This window comes from Pezoporus occidentalis, unplaced genomic scaffold, assembly GCF_034315485.1.
Source record: "Pezoporus occidentalis ecotype Australia unplaced genomic scaffold, CSIRO_AGI_Poc_V1 ctg96, whole genome shotgun sequence".
In the NCBI taxonomy this organism is placed as follows: Eukaryota; Metazoa; Chordata; class Aves; order Psittaciformes; family Psittacidae; genus Pezoporus; species Pezoporus occidentalis.
Window position 1 is genome coordinate 1,738,398 of NW_026916325.1, and position 17,647 is coordinate 1,756,044.

Here is a 17,647-nt window from a genome sequence, read left to right on the forward strand (position 1 = left end):
TTTGTTGGGATATGCAGGACAGTTTAATAATGACTAAAATGATTGGGGCTTTTGTCATGTGCATTTTAACAGACCCTGTCTGACATTACACAAGCCAAACTATTTTAGGATCATGGGATCACAGAATCGATCAGCTTGACTGGAAAAGACCGTTAAGATCGTCAAGTCCAACCTTTACCAGAGGACTGCTAAGTCCACCACTAAACCATGTCACTAAGGGCCTCATCCACACCTTTTTTGAACACTTTCAGGCATGGTGATTTCACCGTTACCCTGGGAAGCCTGTTCTAACCCTTTTTGTGAAGATTTTTTTCCTAATATCCAATCTAAACCTCCCTGGTGCAGCTTAAAGCAATTACTTCTTGTCCTATTATTTGTCACTTGTGAGAAGAGACTGACACCCACCTCACTACAACCTCCTTTCTGTTAGTTGTAAGCAATAAGGTACCCTCTGAGCCTTCTCTTCTCCAGACTAAATAACCCCAGTTCTCTCAGCTGTTCCTCATCACACTTGTCCTCCAGACCCTTCACCAGCTCTGCTGCCCTTTCCTGGACCTGTTCCAGGACCTCAATGTCTGTCTTGTAGTGAAGGCCCCAGAATTCAATACAGTATTCAAGGTGCAGCCTCACCGGTGCTGGTAGAGGCAGACGATCACTACCTTGGCGCTGCTGGCCACACTGTTTCTGATACAGATCAGGATGCTGTTGCCCTTCTTGGCTGCATGAACACAAGCTGATTCATGCTCAGCGGCCGTCAGTCAGCACCTCCAGGTCCTTTTCCACTGAGCAGATTTCCAGCCACTCTTCCTCAAGCCTGTAGCATTGTATGTTTAGTTCATTTAACTACATATATTTAGGGGTACAGAATTATAACAATCCTTTATGCCTGATAAAGTGAAAAACAGCTAGAGTTGCAGTGAACTTTGGAAAACAAGCCTCCTAAAGCCTGTAAGTTTTATTGCCATTTTCCAGGTGGGCTTGTAAGGAAAAGGGAGGCTTTAAAATGATGGAAATAGACAAAACACACTCAAGGGTAATTCAGAAATTTGAAAGCACAGCAGCAAAATACAGATGTCATGCTATGGTGAAGATACAAGCCAGAACAACAGTTTTGCATCTTTTTGAAATATGAAATGTTAATTTTCAGTTGGTACATCTTGGAGGAGTTATGTCAAGCCGGGCAAGTGCCTAAGAGACAAAGAGTGCTAAAGAGGAAGGAAGTGTATTATTATTCCAATTTCAGGTTGGATTGTGGATCTGAACACAGCTGCGTAAGGCAAGAGGTGTTAATAAAAGGCACTTTTTTTGATTTATGTAATGAAACAATGATTTTCCCTTCCTCCCCTCCATCTGAAAAGGAAGATAGTGAGAGAAATTGCAAAGAGGTTATTACAGCAAGACATTTAGACACCCTTCCACAGCTACTAGATGACTTGCTGGGTCCTGACTCATGTTTCTGCTTCTTCCTGAACCTGAATTCCTGTGGATAACCAGAATCCAGCCAGTGCTTACATAGGTGTCTTACACAGGAACTGAAGTGCAGGTGTGCCTTACTGTTCTGCATGACTATATCCACCAGTAGTCCAGAAAACAAACTGAAGAGTGCACCATCTTCTTTATTCTGAACTGCTTGTGCAGGCCCATCTTCATAATTTCTGACTGCTAGCTTGTCATTAATAGCAGGTACTTATTCCCCATTAAAGATCCCAAAGTTATGGGCAAAGACCCAAGGTGTGGAGGGGTGGGTCAGTTATTCAGGGCTACCCTGGAAATCTGTGATTGAACAGAAAATGAGTCTCCCAAGTCCTGATTTCTTATGTACAAGTGGTAGTTCATAGGATTAGTTTTAGCAAACATGGCAAGTTGTCCTGCTGTGCTCCAATTTCGTGACCCAGCCTACCCAGATCCAGTGCTTCTCGGCTATGGCAGGTTTCATATGCAGGTCACCTTAGAACATTTCAAAAGGACCGCACCTACTGTAGGTGCTTGGTAGTTCTGTAAGCCTCCTACTCCCTAGTCAGGAGAGGAGCAAACTAGAAAGATGGTAGTTTAGATTAGCTTATTGCTTCCAAAATATAAGACACACAAAGCACAAGGTCTGATAATATCACCATGTTCATACGTGTATGCATCACCTAAGGTACTCACAGAGCAAGAAGAAGGCTGAAAGAGTCTATAAAAATACACAAAAAAGCTCAGGACAGAATAATCAGTTTCTAAAACAAAATATTCAAGAACATTTTTCCTGAAAATTTTCAGTTTTCATGTACTCTGTTTTATTACAAGATCTGGAAGAGACTGACCAGAAAGGGAAGATAAACTGCAAAATCTGTTGTAGACTTTGTGAGGGAGGGGATCAAGAAAGTCACTGCACTTTGATGTGTTTTTATGGTTCCCTTTAAGAGATTTTTGTGTGTAAATAATGTAGCTGAGATCACACAGAGTAAAGTAAACCTATTCTTTCAGATGCTCCGGTTTTCTTCAAGAGCTGTTTGTGTGTGCATCTGTGTGTGTGTTCCTGTATAGCTGAGAATAGTCAGTGAATTCAAACACTTTCAAACACATTGAAGCAATACTTGAGAATTATTCCTGAGCCACCAGAGTGTTTGGTGCTTTAGAAAACAGAGGAAATCTTAACTGTAGCTTCTAGAGCATTTTGTCGTACTGTCTAAATTACAGAATTGGAGAAATCCAGCTGCTTCAGGGCCTGGAGTAAAGAGGTACAATGTTGTTATCGTTGTAGGGATATTCCCCATCTATGTCAGGTGAGGATCAGCTACAAAGATGTCACTTTTTAAATTGTCAGATTTTACATTTGCTCTAGTGTCTTACTCTCACTCAGTCAACTATAATGAAAGAGAAAAACCACAAACATGATATTCAGAAGAGATGGTATTACTATTCCACTGATCTGATTGGACAGGGCTGTTTCAGCGCACAGACTCATTTATATCAACGACTGAAAAATTCAGAAGGTATTTGGCATTACTCAATGAGTGGTAAAGAGACATTGCTTCAGTCCACAAGCCACATTATAATGAGCCAGCACAAACTTTTATGAGCACTGGCAGTTCTACATAGCTCTTTCCTGACCTCTGTGGAGTATTTGACACCACTAAGGGTTTGGCAATAAAGTGGCTATTCTTATGAAGTTATGTTCCCCCAACATAACCTATCTTTAATCTGAGAGTAAACAGGCATTTCCATTAATGTCAGTCACAAACTTTGAGGGTAGACCTGCATTTCGTATTTCCATTACTGACTTTCCTTAGTCAGCTTCCAAACTAACTCAGTCTATGATTGCTTGTAATAGGGCTAAGCGCCTGCTTGGATTAGTGTTGATTAGGTCTGTTGATCTGAGGGTAGACTACAATTCTTTCACAAATGGAAATATTCTTGGTCATCTTTCCCCACCCACAGGGGGCATTTGTTTGAAGAAGGATTTGCTGGGTGGGTAGAGACCTGTCATTCACTAGTCTCAGACAGAACTGTTCCTGTTTGCCATCATTCCTTCTTCAAGCCAGTGCTGTCAGTTATATTAGTTACTTCCTGAGCACTACTTTTATCCAATAAAGAAAAACAAATAAACAAATGAGAAGCATATTAAGCAATCTTTCTGTTCCCTTCAGTAAGGCATAATGGAACAACTGTGTAAATAAAACTGCCATTTTTATAGACCTCAAGCCAACATAGCTCTCAAGTGCACCAGATTCTGTGGGATGTAGTTCCACATTGCAGTAGCTGCAGCCTGTTCTATTGCATGACCAACACAAAGTGCGATTTCTTGACCAGAGAAGGAGAGACTTACCCAAGGGCATTAGCACCTGCTCTGGGAGCCAGGCAGCATGCTTCTAGTCTCTGTCAGTTGTGGAGACTGCTTCTTGTATTTCCATGCACTTCAATGCCCTGTTCCTGAGCAAGGTCTTATACTGTACATTAGAACAGCATTTTTCCACTTTCCAGTAAATTACAGGTTTCACAAGCTCATTTGTAGTGGGCAGGGAACTTCCTCATCCAGTGACAAAAGAAAACGTGGCCACTAGTTATCTTTGATATCAAGGATAAATATGGCATTTTTTTGACATTGGCTCATCATCTTTCTAAAGCGGTTTAAAGGGAAGTTTCCACCATGTAGGACACATAGGACTGAAAAGTCTGAACTTGGTGTCAGCAAGCATTCATATGGAACAAATAATGGATAAATTGTCAGCTCCTCTAATGACTTACAAGTCTAACCCAAGTGTCTTTGAAATATAATGAAAGATACATGTATGGAGTATTTTTGGTTGCACATGACAGAGCCTTTTGAAAATGTTTTTTCTCTTAGACAGTATCCTTTGAATAAGTTTTATGAGCAAAAGCTATACTGACTTCATTATGGAAACACTGATAGGCTGCAGCTGGATGCTTCTGGTGAAAAAATACTTACTGCTTTGACATATATTAGCTGGATTGGGAGCTGTGAGATATGTTATCCAATCAACCATTTGCATCTGGTCAACTGACTTCTTATTCAATGATGTTATAAGTGGGCTAATAAACAAAGTATTAGATTTACACTTGTCATTTACTGCTATTAACAGTAATGAATGAATTAATTGATCCCTGATTAATACACTTGTCATTGCTTTGTGATAGGCAAGAAAGGTAAAAATCAGAACTTAAATGGTTACTGTTTCATTTTATACCTATTTTTCTATTATCATATGGCAGAATGTTATGAAACAATTTAAAACAGCTGGTCCAAGTGAGTTAAACTAGTTTAATATCCGGAATATATCACCAAGGGGATCAACTATTAAATTATAGGAAGTGATCTTAGATTTCAATAGTGGTTTATTATTCAAAATTATTTTGCTTTACAACAAATTGTAATTTTTGACCTGAGAGTTTGTATCTTTCATTTTAATATTGTGGTAGTTTATTAGAATCATAAATATTAAGACATAAAAGTTTATTATCCCAAAATTTCAACAGACACTTGTTGGACACTATTATTCCCAAATACTTTTTTGACGACAGTAAAATGTACTGTAACTTAAGTGAAAACTTTTATTCAGCAGTTGAGTTACAATGCTATTTCTCTCTGTTACATGAAAAAAGACCACACCATTTCATTAGAACCAAATTACATCATTCTATCATTCATGTAATGTAAGGTTTGGTGTTTTTTTTTTTAACAGTATGTCTAAATTTTTACTTCCTAGTAGGTTATCTCCACTAGTTTTGATGTAGTTACTCCTTATTTACACTGGTTTGAGTGACATCACTAGCGAATTCCAATCTTGTTCAGTCACAAGGAGAAAATATGGTTTCTGATTTACTCAGGAAACTTGCATAACTTTTTTCTGAATATGTCCTTGGATAGATAGAAACTTAAGGTATAATGTAGATTTGAGTGAGTAGACTGACAAGAAAAGCTAGATAGTAAGGTTTTGTCTAAACCTGAGGCATGAGTAGTCTTTTGTGGACCTCATCATTTCTGTAGCCAGTCCCATATTTGGAAAGCAGCTGTACTGTATTCATTTGCTTTATGCTAAGTGGACTGCAGAACAATTTCTCAGTGGATTGGGGTAAAAAACGTTGAATAGATTTAGCTTAAGTCTTCCCAGCCTGCACTGTGACTTGTTAGTCTCCCTGCACAGCATTCATTGGACTGGCTGGAGATATCTATAACATAGGGGCTTTTTGATTCCTCAAGTGGTAACCCTAAGCTCCCTTTTCATCAATGAGAAAAACAGGCATTTCTGGCATGTGAGTCAGTTCACAGATTGTGTTCCAAAATCACTGACTTATTTTCATGTGTTATGAAGGCAAACTATGGTGACTAACTCACATATAGTTATCTACAATGTTGACATCAAATTATTTAAGCTGTATCTCACTGCAAGACCGTAATCTATCTAGTTGCATCAAAAGGAGTGTGACCAGCAGGTCAAAGGAGGTGATCCCGCCCCTCTACTCTGCTCTTGTGAGACCTCACCTGGAGTATTGTGTGCAGTTCTGGTGTCCTCAACATAAAAAGGACATGGAACTGTTGGAACAAGTCCAGAGGAGGGCCACGAGGATGATCAGGGGACTGGAGCACCTCCCGCATGAAGATAGGCTGAGGAAGTTGGGGCTGTTCAGCCTGGAGAAGAGAAGGCTACATGGAGACCTCATAGCAGCCTTCCAGTATCTGAAGGGGGCCTATAGGGATGCTGGAGAGGGACTCTTCATTAGAGACTGTAGTGATAGGACAAGGGGTAATGGGTTAAAACTTAAACAGGGGAAGTTTAGGTTGGATATAAGGAGGAAATTCTTTCCTGTTAGGGTGGTGAGGCACTGGAATAGGCTGCCCAGGGAAGTTGTGAATGCTCCATCCCTGGCAGTGTTCAAGACCAGGTTGGACGAGGCCTTGGGTGATATGATTTAGCGTAAGGTGTCCCTGCCCATGGCAGGGGGGTTGGAACTAGATGATCTTAAGGTCCTTTCCAACCCTAACTATTCTATGATTCTATGATTCTAAAATTGCAAACTAACTCCTTTCTCAACTGTCAGGATATGATCTCAAGACCAAAGATGACACTTTAGCACAGAACTGTATCAAATGTGGCAAGCTTGGACAAGCTATTCTCTTCCCAGAATGTATGACAGTCTCTCTGTTTAGTGCTGCTCTAGGAGTCCACTGTTCAGTGAGCTCACACTGGTCATATTTATGCAGCAGCAGCCCTATCACAAAAGTCAATCTACAGCATTAGGTGGTTGGAGATGCCATATTCCAGAGAGAAAAATAACGCAATTATCCTGAGGCTGTATAGACAATAAAGTTGGACTGTGACTTCCTTTGCAATGAATAAACAGGCAATATTAAGATGTCCTCGAGGTAATTCCAATTCCTAACTGTAAAAAATTAAAAAAAAAAAAAAAAAGAGGTAGTGATTTGTAGTGCATCTTTTGGCATAAAATGTGATGAATGGTGCAAGTGGACACAAAGTTATCATTTCTTCAGCCTTCCTCTTCCTCTTCTGTGAAGAGATGCAAAGAGCTAGTGGTGTCTCCACACTTACACTTCTGCAATTGGAATTTTTATTCCTTTGAGTAGGCATAGCAAAACTCAGTCTGGCCATTCCTATTCTGCTTTGAGTACAAAACAGTTCCACTGAGCACTGTTTTATGTGCTAACTATGATTTTTGATGCCTTTCTGGTAAGGACAGACTGAAGGTTTGTCTTGTTTTTTTAGCCAAGAATCACAGCAGTAACTGTAATATTAATAAGGGCAATAAGCTGGGATTGACTCTGCTTTTTATCTGTAAAGCTGCACAGAGCAGAGCAAGTGAAACAACTCCTTTGCTTGTATTTTTAAAAGTCAGATTCCAGGCCTATTTTTCATGGTTTATAGCGCTGAATAGAATCATCTTATGTATGAAATTTGAGTGATATTTACATATAACATTTCATGGCCTAAATGTTCTTCTGTTCGTAGCCTTTTGCATTTGAAATGGTTTGTGCTTTAGACATGTGCTAACTAGCTGGAGCTATGGTGCTAATATTGGGATTTCTTTTCAACGTGGAAAAGAGCTAACTACTCACCCCCAAGCAAGGTTAAGGACAAACATTAAAAGGCTGAACACCTTCTAGTACCTACCTGCAAGTACCCAAACTGGCTTGGTAATGGCAAATTCTCTAGTCCTTCACCAGGAAAGCATTAGAATGTAGTCCAGCTCACTGCAGAAAGGAGAATTATGGGAAGTATGACCTTAGGTGTCTGTAATAACGCTTAAGTAACTACAGCACTTGGGAGGACACTGTCATTTTCCTTACAGCTTTATGGCTAGTGAGTTATGACCTGTATACACCAATACTGGTGTCAGTCTTCTATAATTGTCATAAAAACATATAATACTGTGTGAATTTAGCTTTTTTTTTTTTTCCTAGCAAATAAGAAACTTCTGACTTTTTTTACTTGTTCCAGTAAATTTTTTTAAACATGATTTCCTTTCTTTTATTCTCATGGTAACCCTCATAAAATATGTCTATTTCTTCCTCTCCATACTTCCAATTCCTCAACCTGTGATTCATTGTCTGGGATCTCTGCTGGGAATACTGAGTCAAGTTTTCTTCTCCTTTAAGCCAGGATGACTCGCACTGCTACTGGATATACTACTGGCACATGTGGTAATAACACCTGCTCCAAATTCTGAAGTTCCCTGAAACAGCTCTGGCTTTCACTTTGAACTGCCTCTCAACTAATCCCTTCCTTTAAAGAGGTATGGAAGAAGAAAACAGTGTTTCTTTGATGTTTTTAAACAGTACCACTGCTAGTATTTTTCTGGTGATTGCAGAAGCAGGGTTTTTTTTTTGTAGTGGATCTGTAGCTTTAAAAATTTTTGAGCTTGGCTTTGTAGTGAATTTGAGCTCTTGATGTGCATTTCTATCATCAAATTATTAAATGAAATTGGTCTTTATTGTTACATTTTTTCTTTTCTTCCCTTGATTTTCATAATGTTTTCATTAAAAACCTGATGTATATTATTACGAAAATATGAGTAAAGATGAGGATATTAGAAGAAACAACGGAACAGAACATGCAATGAATGTGAAACAATGTGGAAAATTATCAGAATACGTTTTCTATTAGTAAAGTGGGAATTATACCTTTATGCGTGAATGCATGTAGACGGCAGAAGGACTTCAAAAGATGATATTTCGGACAGCCAGCACTGCAAATTCAGCTGAAACATGAGTGACAAGCTTTGTTTTTTCTCCTCACCCTTTCATCATAAGAATTAATACAAAAGTTCAGTGATCAGAATATAGTTGGCATCTTTGATGACACACAAAGCAGAATAGAATCCGTCTTGTTCCCCACAGGTTCATTGTCTTTCTGCTGCTGACAACAGAAAGTAGTTTATCTTGATGAAACAAGCAGATGTGATTTAAAGGTGTGGCTGAGGCGGGATATGCCATATATCAGATCTGCACTGCTATTTTTTCTGATGGCAAATGCCCTTTAGAAAGTGAGGCTTTCTGCCTAAAACCAAGATATTAGTTTACCAAAATTTTGGTCTACCCATTCAGTTCAGAATAATAAAAGTGTTAAGGTCTGTATGTAAAGGAAGATAAAAAGATTTCAGTATAATTTGGAAATTATCTCTTATCAGTTGTTAAAATTGCAAAAAGTGTCCATATTTTCTTATGCGTGGTATTTGGAAATTTACAGCATGAGTCTCATGCCATACATACTTCAGATGACTGAAAAAAATAAATGCTACGGAATCTAGTAAGCAGAAGAAAACCACCCATCCAGGTATTGCCAGAATAGTGTCCTTGGCTGTGGATGGTTTTCATGGGGAATAATATGGCAGACACTTCACTGTGAAAAAAAAAAACATAAATTATGCACTCTGGTAGATTTTCCCAAGTAAGAAACTGTCAAAGTATCAGGCAAAATTGTCAAAGGAATTGTCAAAGCATCAGGGTTTGACCAAATCATCATGGAAATAGATGATGTTTGATATATTCACATAAAAAGTGAGAGTGACGTCTGCTTCGCTGCAAAAAAGGAATGTATTTGCATGGGCACATTAGCTGCAGTGTATGTGACAAATGCCATTTTGTCCATTGTCAGATTGTGAAGCAGGGCAAAAAGTAGGAGTCTTTCCTGACTAAGAAGCCAGCTGAGATCTGAAACAGATTCATAGATGTTGAAGAGCAGCCACAGATGAAATCACATCTCACATGCTTACCAGTGAGAGAAGCCTGATAAGCAGGCTTTCCCATCCTCCCCACTACTTGGCTTGCAAGATGCAATGAACCTTTCTTGTCAAGTATGCAATTGCCTCCTTTGCAAAGAACATGAAATAAAGCATTGCTATGTTGTTTGAACTTCTTAAAGTAGTAAAAGCAAACTTCACAATAACTAAGATTGGGCATTCTGGCCTTGATTCAACAGTGCACTTAAATGTGTGCTCAAGATCATCCCCATTAAGCAAAGCAGTTAAGCACATTCTTAATTTTTAACATATGTATAAGTGCTTTTCTGAGTAAAGATAGATTTAGGCACATGCTTTTGTGTCATACTGGATTGGGGCTAAAATCAGCACATATTAGTTCTTTCCAAGAAATCAAAGCATCTGTTTCAAAAATAACAATGGGTCCTTCACAGCAAACAGCTGTCCTCATCTACAAAGTGTTTCAACCCAACGCATGATTTGATGACTTGATGACTTGATGTGCCTAATAAGAGAAATACTATTCAAGATGGACTCAAGCTTACAGAAAAGGTACTGGTCCTTTCTGAAGATGAAAGCTGAAAAAATGATGATTACATATTTGTAATTTTTATTTATTTATTTTGTAATAAGAATAGAAATACATGGACCTAGGTACACATTTAGGGAGAAAAATTGGAAAATATCATGGTTTGAATTTCATGTCTCTTCAGTGCTGCATTTAGAATAGCTAGAATTTCAGTTTGCTAAAACATTTCCAAAGCTATAGCTATTTTCATTTTTCCATGCGTAAAGGTTTACATATTTTTAATATTAATTCACTCTATAAATAAACACACTTTAAAAAGTTGTACAATAGAGAGAATAGTAGTTGTAATGCAAATCATCTAGGGATTAAGGACTAATAATATAACACTATTCATCCCAAAGGATCCCTAAACACTGGGATGACTTTTTAAAAAGATATAAGTCCTCAATTACTCTTTCCCTTCTGGGATAAACCACAGTAATGATTTATCAAGGCATAGATCTGAGTTTAAGAACAGAAGGAGAAGGATATTATTTTTGACTACAACAAAAGAGAAAATTTTATGTGCTGCAGACAGAATAATTACCCAAATTGGAATTGGCCAGGGCAGAGGAAAAAAATGGAGGAGGTGAACAGAAGGTCAAAATGAAGAGATGGGTGACTTCTGGAGGGCCATTTGTCACCTAAAGAGGAGGGGAGGAGGGGAAAGAGAAGCAGAGAAGAATTATGATTCTCTGTGGAAATCAAAGCAAAAGTATGCATTCCTGCCTTCAACATTGTTATTTGGTAATATAAGGTTGTGGGGAGCTTGACAGAGAGCCAGAAATAAGTTTCTTTTACCCAGAGAGGCAAGACAGATATAGCTGGGAAAGAGGCTTGGGAGCCCTGTAACATGCTGAACTTGAGCCAGATATTATTGGAAAGGACCTGGGAGGAAAGAGAAACTCCAGGCACTGCACTGGCTTTCTTTGTTGGAAAGATCAGATCTTTTTGTATGTGATTTGAGATATTATATATATAAATGTGCATGGAGGGAGGGGTGTGGGGGGGTGAGGGAGGCAGGAGGTTGTGGTGGTGTATTTTGCTTTTACAGGAGCAGCACTTTACCAGAAGTTAGTTCATCTAAGTCTTCGCCTATTTTCACACTTTGGGGTCAGCATAAATTTATCAGTAAGTGCTTCAGGCCATGTATTTGTTTGGCATCTCAGAGCATGATGGTATTGTGGTGTTTATTGAACACGACTGATGCTACTTAATGGTTATTTACTATGCATAATCATATGTTTGTGAAATCTCTTGCATCCTACCTAACATTGTATTGCAGAGCAGAGACAATTCTGTTGAAATATAAAGGTCACAGCTACACTGTTAGAAGATTAGGAGAATTTTTCTGAACAGAAAGATCTTAGTACTAAGGTCCCTCAGTATGATTTAGAAAGTAAAAGACCTATAACAATTATTCTGTAGATTCATTGTTCCAGCACAAACCAAAATGGGAGAGATGGAAAGTCTGAATGTTATGCAAATTGCATATCTTGCAATCATGTCTATGTAGATCACCTTTGAGTCTCTGTTTACTGAAAATGGATCATTTGTCACTCAGTAAAGCACAAATTTAGAAATCTAAGTTTTGCAAATTCTCCCATTCCAAAATATGCTTTCATTTCAATCCATTTGAAAGCAGCCATAACAAAAATGGTTTGAGTCAGTTGAAAAGTTGTTTTGATAACACAGAGATATTTTGCTTCAACTTTTTTATTACATCAGATAACATTCATCTAGAAAAGTAAAATCGCTTAAAATGAAACATTCTGTTATCCAAATTCTCCCTAATAATTTTTTTTTTCTCTAAACATAAATGAACCAGATAGATATGGGCAAATATAAGGACAGATTTTAACAAAACTTCATTTTCTGACAAAAAAAATGCGATTTTGGTACTTAGCATGAAGAAACCTTGTTTCCTGTGTATCCTTGGAAGGACAGAAGGGAAGTCAAGCCTCCTGGGACTCTGGGGTGTCTGTACAAGTCTGCGAACATGAGTACTAAAGAAGCTTGAAATAAAATTCTCTACCCTTAAAGACTTACCTTACTTCCTTAGCGGACAAGGACATTTAAAAAAAAAAAAGCACATTTTTTTTCTTGATAATTTTAGCCTTATTCATACCTTCATGCAAACATATAACAAATGCTTTGGTTATTGTGACCTACTTCTTATTTTCACCACAGGACTGTGTATCTACAGCTTCTTTGGATCCTTTTCTCATTTGCTTCTTGGTTTGTGTATCAACTCTGTTTTATGCACAGCAGCAATCTGTTCCTCTAATCTCTTATACATGCTAGTAATGCAAAGTGAACCACTTTTCCTTCCAGTATGGCATTCCACGTACTTATAATTTGGGTGATTATTGTTTTGGCTATTTGGCTTCATTGATATGAGTCTGAATAAAAGGCAGTTCTTACACCTCTGATGAGATTTCTTCTCACCTCCAGCATAGCTTTATAAATAGTCATACCTATCTATCTTGACACTTAAAATGCAGGAAAAGAATGTTGAGTTAAAGCCCTGTCCTGGGCTGGACAGGTTGGCTTTAAAAATGTTTGCAAGTTATTTCAGCGAAGAAACCTCTTTCATCTGATTATCTGCAAGCTAAAGAAATATTTTTTAAGGTTATACCTACTCTGACTCAACCACTTAGGTCCCCTATAGACGCATGTATTAAGAAGCTTGATGTGCTTATTCTGCATAATTAAGCAGCATGGCATGATGTATCCTGGGCATTCCCTACCTGCCTCTGGCATTCTTTTCTCCTTGGGAAAAGGAATGTAAATAAGACTATCTCTGTAGAATCAGTTTTTTCAGAGACTGAAAGGTATTTCTCTTGGCAAGTGGTTTCTGTCACCTCTGTTGCTGTTTGCAGAAGGACCTATAAAAGAATATTTTGCTTCTGGCAATCAAATGCACCATGCCAAATAACAACTAAGAGCATTCATCCTATACAGTAATTCATACTTAGTTACTATCCTGCCTTTTGGCAGGTTTATTCATTACACATTATAGAAAAAAAAAGGTTACATCAGCTGAACTTCTTTTTTGTTGTGATAACATTAACCTGGAGGTTTAGAATCATCCCTGCATTGCACATACAGAAATGATGTGGTGACAGGGAGAAAGCCAGACATGTTGAATTTGTACCAAGACTCGTACAGCCAGGCTTTGCAGTTCCCTGAAATTGTATTAACTCTAGTAGTTACACCTTGCTAGTTATACCTCTACTGGTAATTTGACAGTACTAGGATTTCTTCTCTTTCATGGAGGCCAACTTGCAAAGCCTAGCTAATCTATGCTATAAAAAAATCTTAGCATTCAAAACAAAGTGGTTCTACTAAGACTGATTTTGTGAATTGTTTGATACCCAAACAGTGCAGGGCAATTTTTTTTTTTTTTTTTTTCTGGAGAATGCTAGGTAGACTGGCAAAATGCATGTCAAAATTTGCCCTAGCAATAACGAAATTCTAGTTCTGGCATCTGGGTCGGGGCCCCAGCAGTGTTCAATTTGTCACTATAGACATGATCTCAGAATCTGCCTGACGTCTTTGCTTTCCAATCTATACTGGCACATTGGAGAAATTGCAGCCTGGCAATTAGCATTCACAGGTCAGTCTGGCATCTTTCTGCATCATGAATTTAGTGACACAACTGCTATTATTTCAGCAGTTTTACCACTATTGGTGAGCTGCTGTATATATGTGACAATGAATAGCCTCTGTACTAACATAAAATTGGAATGGAATTCAAAACTAGTAGGTAAAAAAGAAATGGAAGGACTAATGTGTTAAGAAAGGAAAACAATACTGAAAGAAGCATGCTAAGTTTTTGCTGTGATTTCTTGTTGAATAATTTTCAGACAATCATTATTAATAAGGTGCTACCTGCCTAACTACTGTTAAATAACAATTTTCAACATGGCAATAAAAAACAATTTCAGATCAGTAGGCTGTTTTTTCTATGAGGTTTTACAGAAACATTGTCTCATGCAGAGATGCATAAATTTGGTTTGGACATAAATGTAAGACAGTGTTGGAGGGAGCAGTTGTTAACAAAGGAAAACAGAAATTCACCTCCTTCTAAGCCAATTGCAAGTAGGCTGCATAAATTTACAGTGAGAAAGATTTCAATATAGTTTTCATAGAAGTTAAGAAACACAAAAGGATATCCTACTTTACTGATAGCTACTGACCTCTTTACAGGTGCCTTTATATGTGTTCATGGCTTTCTCACAAATCAGCAGAGACTGGATGGACAACTAGTGTAAACAGGTACTCCACTGACTTTAGTTGAATTCACTGCACCTCAAGTACCGTGTTCATTTCCGGGCCCCACACTACAAGAGAGACATTGAGGTGCTGCAGAAGGTCCAGAAAAGGGCAACAAAGCTGGTGAAGGGTCTGAAGGACAAATCTTATGAGAAATGGCTGAGGGAACTGGGATTGTTTAGTCTGGAGAAGAGAAGGCTCGGGGGGGGGGGGACCTTATTGCTCTGTACAAGTACATGAAAGGAGGATGGAGAGGGAGGATGGAGAGGAAGGATGGAGAGAGGCGGTGGCTGCTGTCTTTTCCCAAGTAACAAGCAATAGGACAAGAAGTAATGGATTCAAGCTGTGGCTGGGGAGATTTAGATTGGATGTTAGGAAAAATTTCTTCACCGAAAGGGTGGTCAGGCATTGGAACAGGCTGCTGAGGGTAGTGGTGAAATCACTGTCCCTGGGAGTTCAGAAGCTGTGTAATTGAGACCCTGTGATTTGTTTTAGTGGTAGACTTGGCAGTCCTGGATTAAAGGTTGGACTTTATAATCTTAAGGGTCGTTTCCAACCTAATTTATTCTGTGATTCTAAATTGCAGGATTTATCTGAAATTGGTATACAGAGTTAACCAGTCCCCTGTAAGCTAGAATTCTGATGTATTTTAGCAACCTTGTCATGCTTATTACTGGCTCAGTATAGAAGTAGTTCTTACATGTGTCCCTGTTACCCTTTAACTCATGAATTCTTTAGAACACTTTCTGTACCTAAGAACTAAAAATCATATGTAGGAGGTCACGCAACTTTTATATGGGCAAAGTGAGACTTGCCAAGCTTCTTTCTTCTTTACTTTTAACAATGAGCAAGTTCCTAAAACATCTTTTTCAGTGACATGTCCTTGTTTTCTTGGGGTTTTTTGTGCCTCTGAATCTTGCCTGTTTTGTTCCATATGGCAGGTCACACTTCCTTGGCTAACACATGAGCTTTCAGTTAGTCATAACCAAGGCACTAGGCCTGTAGAAAGACACATTCCAAGAACTAGATCAACTGTAAATAAATGGAGAAACTAGTGAACCCTTCCTTAGCAAGTCAAACAATTGATGGGAAGATTCATTGGTATTTACACAATACATTGGTATTTACACTGGTGCACAATAGAGGATGCACCTCATAAGAGGCTGTAAACTTGTGACCTATTGAGACAAGCTCTTTAAGAGGCCAGGAAGAGGAATGGTCAGATATTTCCCCATTGAATTCTTCATCAGATGTACAGTTTGTATTTTGACATGATCTGAACCACAAGACTTGGAAAAAACCTCTGCACTGCTGTGTAAAAAATTAAATTCTTTTATGTTCACCTAACATTTCACTGTGATATATGGATAATGAGTGTTATAAGTAAAAAATATTTTAAAAATTATTATTACAACTCTGGAGGAGATTCTTGTGCCTACACTTCTTTGGTGTGTTTATTGACTTCAAAGAATAACCAATAACCAATAATAACCAACCAAAAAAAAATCACATGAATGATATGAGATAAAGATATATAAAGAAATATTTAGGGAAACCTAAAAGGTTTTATTTTGGTCAATAAGCTTGGTTTTTAATAATTAATGATCCAGCTAAGAGTTGCTTTTTTTTATGTAGCTCATAAATGGTCATTCATTGAGGACCAGATCTATTCTCTAGGCATTCAAAATGAGTCATCTATGCCTAAAATCAGACACATAGTTCATCTGACAAGTTTTGGATACATTTATAAGGAAGGAATAATTCCATCAATAAGTCTCTTTTCTACCCTAATAACACAATTATAATTGCATTTTATGAATATTTTTATTTTATGTCATACTACTAAAACAATTAATATTATGTTTACCAGTAGATTTTCAAGTTTGAGACTTTCTGACCTCTTATTGGTTGAAGTTTTTCAACATGTTCACAAGCATAAGACCAAGAAACTTTAGAGCATTAGTCCTGTTTGAACATGTGATTGAGTACTTGAGAGTGCTAAATGGCAATTATTAGACTTCTTTAAGCCTCTGCATATATTGTTCGGTTTGGACTGTTATTATGACTTCTTTAAAATCTCATTAATTTAGCAAAGCACAAGAAGCAAGTTCTAGGAAAAGCCTTCACACTTTGAAAAAATCAAGACTTTAAACAAAACAAACTGAAATAAATTATAGAAAGAACTTGGCATTTTCCCTTATGGGCAACCACATCAACATTTTTTAGCAGTCAGCATCTCAAGGTTCTATACATCTGTTCCTACAAATGCAGAATGTGAAGCATCTAAGATAGCTAAATAGTGTAATTTTCTGAGTGAGAGGAGAAGGAAAAAACCCAACCCAACAGCAACCAAATATATTTGGCTTTATTTCAGAAGGAATGAATTTTTCCTGGATGGCTCACTCCAGAAGCTGAAATACTTGAACTAAACCATGTTAGCAATGATTGTAGCTCTAGTGTCTTTTCTGTGTTTTATTATAAATTCCTTTTGGGAAAGGAAAAGTTTTGTGTATTTTTAAAAGTCAAAACATGGCTCTAAATATTCATATTTTCTGAAAGAAAGCATATTGCTTTTCTATTGAGTCATGCTATGGGAATAGAACCCAGACCATGCTGCTGGGATTCCTACAAGAACTTTCAGTTGCTTGTGCATATTGTATAATCTAAGAATCAAGGGACTCAGCTGCAGTTAATTTTCATTTGCTGTTTGTATATAAATGCTTTTAGTACTTAAACTAAATTCAGATCAATTAAACTAATGTTGTTTGACATAATATTCCTTGTTCTAAAATCAATATCCCTTCATTTGACAGACTTATTCTTGAATTCAGGATGTTTATTATTCTTAAAGCTTACCTATAGACCTGGTTTTTGTCTTTGATGATGTAAAACAGTTCTTCCTTATGTACCATGAGCCAGAGTATAATGGGGTTCAAATTTCTCTGGTAAATATCTTTAATTGTAAGATCATGTCCATTAACCTCTTGCCATAGTGCTAAGTTCCTATCCTTTCCTTTTGTCTTTGCTGTTTTCTCTTTGAGACCATATTCTCCTGACAAAGTTACTTTTTTTTTTTTGGTTTTATGG